The 7,590-nt window shown below is 33.6% G+C and overlaps 1 long non-coding RNA gene across 1 annotated transcript; it reads right to left on the bottom strand.

The window, feature by feature from the left end:
* Window positions 1-3,655: 3,655 nt before the first annotated feature.
* On the bottom strand, window positions 3,656-4,013 carry LOC120177614. The gene is made up of 3 exons (XR_005521437.1): window positions 3,990-4,013; window positions 3,846-3,918; window positions 3,656-3,743 (listed from the first exon to the last, which is right to left on the bottom strand). It is a non-coding gene; the product is annotated as an uncharacterized LOC120177614 (long non-coding RNA).
* Between the last annotated feature and the right edge of the window lie 3,577 nt (window positions 4,014-7,590).

Genomic DNA, 7,590 nt, shown 5'->3' with positions numbered 1-7,590 from the left:
ATATCGTTAACTTCTTCCTTAGCTATTTATACTGACATTCCTTCATTTAGCCTCTTAGAACATCAAATACCTTTCAAGATCATAGGATTCTAATAATCACACCAAATTTTCTAACTTGTTTTTAAACTCATCCAATGCTTCTAATCTCATATTTACTACTTTGACAAGTCAAATCTACCAATAACCATAAAAATACAAATATACTAACATATCATTTCAAAACCCATTTTCTAAAATCTACAATATTTCCTTCATTTCATATTTTTAACCTCATTTAATCCTTCCTTAAGCTTCTATATCACTTAAGGTTGCAAGAACTACCATAATCGAAAGGAAAAATCAAATAATTAAGGAAAAATCAAATAATCAAATAATTAAGGATATCAAACCCACGGGGAAGAAGGAAGAAGAATAAAAATGGCTTCTTAAACTTACTTTCCCCTTTTTATTTAAATCCCTAGAATTTAAATGGGATTTAAATTCATTTCACTTAAAAGGGCAAAAATGCCCTTTCAGTCTTCTATTTCTTACACATTGGTCTTACTTAAGTCATTTCTTATACTTTACCCTTTTATTCAATTTAGTCCTCCAAATTTAATTCCTTTCAAATTAGTCACTAACCTATTATTTGGGGTGTTACAACTCTCCCCTTAAGAAAATTCATCCTCAAATTTTAAAAACTTTATACGTTTACCACAATAGTACAAATATCTGCCAAACCTGACCTTCCTAAAAGTCCTTAATTCTTCACTTTCTACTTATAACATTCTTATTCATAAATTTTTCATCTTTTTTTTTGTAATATAATCAATGATCACCTCACAAACCTTTAGAGGCTTTGAACATCTTTTCTGCCCCATGATCACTCTCTTCAATTTCCACAAGTATTTAAGGGTCGGGTGATTAGCACCACTATAGTACCACTCACTATACTGATAATGACGTCAAATATTTTAAGGCAACCCGACTACTGTCGACTCTAAATCACACGTAAATAATTCCCCTTGATTCTTGTGATACAAAATCATAGAAACACGTTCAATACTCCAAAATCCAATTACCTTAAATTTCATCTCATGATCTAGAGGTAACCCATTATATTGATCTAAAAAACATCTCTAATTGTCCTAATTTGTTGAAATTATTAGACAATCCTACTTATTTGAGTATCAATTACATTACCTAACCATCATTCTCTTCACAATCATTAGCAATGATCTTAACTCATCAATTTGTAATTGTCATAAGATTCACCAAGAACATATTCCCTGAAAATCTTTATTAATAGCCTACTACCTTTCCATACATACTTTTACCATGACCCATTAAGGTTTATGGCTATCACTTTACTCAAAATTAATTCTACAGGAATTCGTTTATCTCTAGCCAACCTTATACTAATTTATGAGTGCATAGATCAAAGGTCAACTAATACCAACACAGACTCATCAAAAGATGAAAAATACCTATTAAAATTTTTGGATCATCCCGATCCTCATTAGCTATAATATTATAGATTATGGTAGCTCCCCGAGTCTCTTGTCGCTGCAATGATTCATCTCGTCCCCTTGATTTTCCACTTCCTCTGTTTCTATTAGAGGTTGCCACAGATATTTCAGATTATATTAAATCGTCCCTAGATTTCTTTGGACAACTTCTGACAAAGTGACCGATCTCACCACAATGGAAGTAAACTCCACTAAGAAGTCTGCATATTCCACAGTGCACTCTTCCACATGTCTGACATATTATTCTTTCTCTAACTGCTCTATCTGAGCTAGCAACAATCGACTGAGACTGTTTTGTTTTCTGTAAAATTGCAACAGAATTCTCTTTGTCCAAACCTCTCGAAATGGAGCCTTTGTCGCTTTTAACAAAATGGGGAGTTGAAGGTGTTCCAACCCTTTTTCCCATCTGTAAACTATGTTCCGCTGCTAATGTCTCCTCTTGTGCTCTCTCAATAGCTTTGTCTGGTTAATAACATCTTGCAAGTTAGGAAAACTGAAATCTAGCATCAACTCTTTTTATTTTGGCCTTAACCCCTAAATAAACCAATCGCATCGAGCCTTATCATTTGGAACTACCTCTGTAGCAAAACGGATCAACTTATTATACTCAGCCTCGTACTTGTGTACTGTTCGATCACCTTATTTCAAATTTAAGAACTTTAACAGCATTACTCGTTTGAATTGTTCACCCACATATTTGTTCTTAAATTCTTCCAGGAAGAATTGTCAAGTAACTTGCTCCAGTGGTGCATACATCATAGTGTTGGACCATCATACGCGAGCTGATCCTCTAAGTAAAGATACAGCTCATCCACATTTTTCCTGCTTTAAGCATTGTAGGCTTTCAAGCATTTACAACACATCATTTAACCACATATCGACCTCTATAGGACCCTCACTTTCATCTCCTCTAAACTCTAGAGCTCCCAAACTCTTAAGTTCCCTTGGGATCAACATTCTAGGTACTGGAGGAGCAGAGGGAGGCGGAGTATGTTAAAATCATGTCAGAATAGCGTCTAGAGTTTGTATAAACGTTCTAAACTTCGGAACAGGCATGCCTTGAGGTGTTTGTGCACTAGCATTGTCAGACGGAATCGGATGTTCGCTATTCTCTTCATAGCTCTCACTAACCGATTTGTCTCTACTATTTCGACAAGCCGTTCTTCTTGAGTTTGTATAATCAGACATCTATCATATCATTCATAAAATAGTAATTACATTAGTAAGGAGAGACATCTTTCATATTCATTCTATACCCTATCAATAACTTTGACATCTTACTTGCATGTAAACTCTTTTTACATAAAAATTACAATTGATTCGGCCGATAATCGACTAAACCTCACTACTAGAAAAAACCCCTTTAATGACGCGCATTGCGCGTCATCTATTGGTGCGGATGACACACAAATGGCTGTCGTTGAAGCCACCGACATAAATCTTAGATGATGTGCAATTGTGTGTCATAAATCTATGACGCGCATTGATGACACGCATTTATGATACTCATTTACGACGCTTATTTATGACGCATAATGCGCGTCATTGAAGCCCCCGTCATAAATAAAGATGACACATATTTGTGTGTCATAAATTTATGACACGCATGTATGACTTACATTGCGTGTCATTGAAGCACACGTCATTAAAAAAGATGACACACATTCATGTGTCGTGATTGTATCTCGTAAATTATATATATATATATAGTAGATTGACAAATAATCAAACTAAATCACATTTAATACCTCATAATACTAAATATATATATATCATATTATATATAAGCAATCCATTTGCATACAATATATTCACTTTAAGTTATCAAAAATATTGTAATCATATGTCGATACAAGGAAGAAATAAAACAAATTAAAGAACAAAAACCTGATTCAACCATTAATCACACAGTAACTTCATAATCCTACTACAGTAAACTTGAACATCTAAAAACTAACAAAAGTAAAATATATTCATTCAAAAGATGAACGAATATAATGAATTGTTACATGACCTTTTACAACAAAAAGTATCTTAGTCTCATCTACATCCAGAAGAAACTGCAAGGAAACAAAGAAAACAATAATCAAACAACACCTCTTTTGCATACATAACATGAATAATATGAACAATGAAAATGGCATCACCTTGAAAGTTAATGTGTTCATTGATGACCCTAAGCATTGCAGTGGATTGCGTTTTATGCAAATATTGCAACAGAAGATCATAGGAATACTGTCGAAGTGATTGACAACAAATCCAGCAGTAAATCAGGAAATGAATAGATTATTTTCTTCTCTATTAGCAGTTACCAAAGAAACAATTTACGGATTTTACCTGACATATCTTGATGTTAACTTTACTCTGCCTAAGAGAATGAGCAAATTCCATCTCCTGATTAAGGAAACAACTAATTGCGAGTACAAAAAAATGGATGTGATTAGTAAGTAAAAAAGAAGAAGAAAGAACAATATGTTCCACCTCCAAATGAAACTAAGAAAGAACCCCTTCCAAATTTTGAAGGTCATGTGAGTGCATCAATTTCAAAATGTTAAGTGATTTACCTCCAAAATAACTTTTCTTCCGCTTCTTTGATTTAATAAAAAAAATTAGTTAAAAAGGAAACAAATAACCTTGAAGAATTAAAAAATCAAAAACAAAGAGGAGAAAATAGTTAGCTTCGACTCACAGAGAAGTATTGGTCCCATTCCTTGTCCAGGTAGTGTCGTTCTTTAAAAAACTGAAACGATAGGAATTAAACAATTTCAAAATCACTATTCCAAATAACATAATAAAATTTTTGTAGCAATGGTTCTATATAAGTTGCAACTTTTCGAAGTGATCCCAAAAAGAACCTTGTTGTATGTCACAACCATTGCTAGTAAAAAGATTAAACCGAAATTTAGTAACATTCGATCCTCAACCTTAGGTATCTATTATAGCATTTAACATTATTTAACAGCCAGTCCAAAATTTGGGTTTGGGGATTAGATTTAGTGCATTTAAGTAATAACACAACATCTCAACAATGACCTTAGTAGATATAAAAAGGGGTGAAAACAACTTAAACAAAACTGTAAGAGGACTAACTTTATCTTGATGCCTCCTATAGAACTAATCCCAATACTTCTTAGCATCTCTTTCATACTTAGCTGCAAAACAAAAGATCAAATTTAAAGCATCATGTATCGACTCAATGCAGGCCCATAACTATGAGTAAAAGAGATATAATTTGAGAACCTATCGAAAAGGGGGAAACTCAAATGGTAGTGGGTGGGTATATTTGTATCATATGCGCTGGTTGTTGCTGTTCACACCAATTTGCATTTCGGACTCCATTATTGGACCAGCCTTAATGAAGAAAAAAAATCAGAGTTTTGAACTTCCTGAAATATGAATTTTAATTCACAAATCTTAGAAGCATAGAATTAAGATACCAAACATGCATGTAATAGTGGATTCAGGGATTATCTTTTTTTTGACTTATTAACAACGATATGTGATCCTAACAACTTTGGTAGGAACATAATCCATGAACATTTGTAATTTATAAAATAAATAAATACAAGAACGATTGAAGACAGTGACTTCACCAGGCCTAATTTCCTCGTTACAAAACTACTGATATGAATCAAATAACAAAATGTTGCTTTAGCTTACCTACTAAACCAAGTCTTCAAAAAAAATTCAGCATGCAATGGCGGGAGTAAAAATTTGCAAAGTATCAACACACAATAACTTGGTTTTGAAATAATAAAAACAATTCAGGAGCTAAATATTCGGTGGCGGGTCTCGACAGTCAATGCCGACAGTAAGATACAAAGCACTCAACAAGTGCTAATATCCTGGATGCAATGATAGATGAGAAATGATAGCTTAGAGGAAGTCAACCTACAATCACTAGAAACACAGTTTTTAAATCTTAACAATCTTGTACGTAATTCCATAGGATCACCATGCACCTTTAACATACACAAAACACCACCCTATAAATACACTAAAACACACAAAAATATTGCACCGCCTACATAAAGATGAGAGGCCAAGTTCTAATTTACATTATTCTACTAGCATGGTTCCTACTTATAGATTCTCAACTCGAGGGCTCCCAAATCGATGTTCAAGCCATTTATCAGACAATCTTCTTTCTCTCTCTCAATTGCTAAAAGCATTCAACGTATATCATACACCTACATCAAGCACATTTACAAACTTTTGTAGCTTATAAATTGTAATGCATTAATGTTTTTTTTCCTATAGTGACAACAGTTCACTTCAAGTTCAGACTCGAAGCCTAATGTCGAGACCACGTGCTAGAAATGCATTACCTACCTGGGTAAGAACTGTGTAATCTCTTTCAGCTTAAAATTGTTGTATTTATCTAACTAGTATAAATAAATCCATTAGCTAAAAAAATCCTCACTGCGATGAAAAACAGGTTGAAATGAAAAAGATTCATAAATCCCCATCCAGACCGAACCCATTAGAAAATCACCGGCCACCATCTAGGAATTAAAACAATGGATGCAACAGCCAACATGGAAGATAGGGTAAGACGACACAAATTGTATTTGGAGGTGAGACGTCTCTGTGTAGGACAAGGATTTTACTTGTAAAAATTCATATGCGAAAGCAAGTATTGATGTACTATTATATGCTTCTAGCATGTACGAAAAGTTCTAAATGAGTTAGCTCTGGCTCTGACCCCTAGTAAAGGTTAGTTTAGTGTGTAATGGTATGTTCGGTTTTCTTCAGTCAGAAGGTAATCCCATGTCCTAATTATGATATTCTGCTTTATAATGCTTCTATACAATAAATTCATACTACACTATCACATGTTTGCAGAAAGAAACAGTCATATTTCACACGTGAAAAGAACTGAAACAGTTTTAAACAAAGAATTGACAAATCTTCATGAGAGAGAAAATACCCCTAGGTTCAAATCATATAAAAGGAAGCAATGAAGGCGCAACTACTAGCACAACAAGATCCATGAAATAAATAAAAATAAACTACCTGAAAGCTTGAGTACTACTGAAAGCAGGCTACCATTCGAAGAGAAAAATTTTCACCAACAATAGAGGAATTCGAACAAAATGAAGGAAACAGAGAGAGATAGAAAAATGAAGAAGAGAACACAAGGAAAATACGGAAGGGAAATTTTTTGTAATGGGGGAATATTAGAAAACTCAACAATAAATATATGTAAAGGGGATTTGCAATTGCAACCGAAGAACACCCATTTTTTTACCTTTTGAAGGGTATTTTCTATTTCTCATTTCATGTTGTTCTTTCTATTTTTTTTTACTTCTGTTTGTGTTTACATTGTTTTGAAACAAATAGGAATCGAGAGAGGAATACCTGGGTTGTTCACACGTTGATGGAGTCTTGTTAACTCTATTTTATCGTCGTTCGGTTTCCTTTGTAAAGGATAAGAGTCAAGTTAGTAAATAAAATTATTTTTGAATCAAAATAGTAAAGATCAACGAGAGAGAGAGCTTACCTTGGCCGAGTGTCGGGGCCGTTGTCGGGGTGGTTCTCGGCATTTTACCGGTGGACTGATGCAAAGAGGAAAAGGGAAAAAGAGAATAAAAAAAAAGGGGAAACATGCGGCATGAACTGATTTTGGAGGGGGAAGAAGCGGGAAAGGAAGAAAATAATGGGGGAAATTAAAAGACAACTTTTACAGATGACACACAATTAAAAGTGTACTCCGTGTTTTGGTAAAATTTTTGGATTATGACTATTAAATATGACACACATTATTGTAAGTCATAAATCGTTCAAATTTTAAAAAATGTGACATTTTTTATGACACATCTTTTGCAAGTCATAAATTAGCGTGTGTCATCGTTCGTGTGTCATTAAAGGTATATTTTCTTGTAGTGCCTATAGCTCTGATACCAATAAATGTAACACCCATCTCCCGTATACCCATACATATACGATACACAGATGTCACATCACTAATATTAATGTTCTTAATACGAAACCAGAAAAATTTTGCTTCATTTTCTAAAACATTTAACTCACTTAAAAGAAACAAATATTAACTTAAATAAACAAATAAAAAGTGATGTTC

The sequence above is a fragment of the Hibiscus syriacus genome, unplaced genomic scaffold (genome assembly GCF_006381635.1).
Source record: "Hibiscus syriacus cultivar Baekdansim isolate YM2019G1 unplaced genomic scaffold, ASM638163v2 tig00003454_pilon, whole genome shotgun sequence".
NCBI classification, from domain to species: Eukaryota; Viridiplantae; Streptophyta; class Magnoliopsida; order Malvales; family Malvaceae; genus Hibiscus; species Hibiscus syriacus.
Note: the sequence above shows the minus strand (reverse complement) of the source record. Positions and strands in the feature narration are given on the sequence as shown.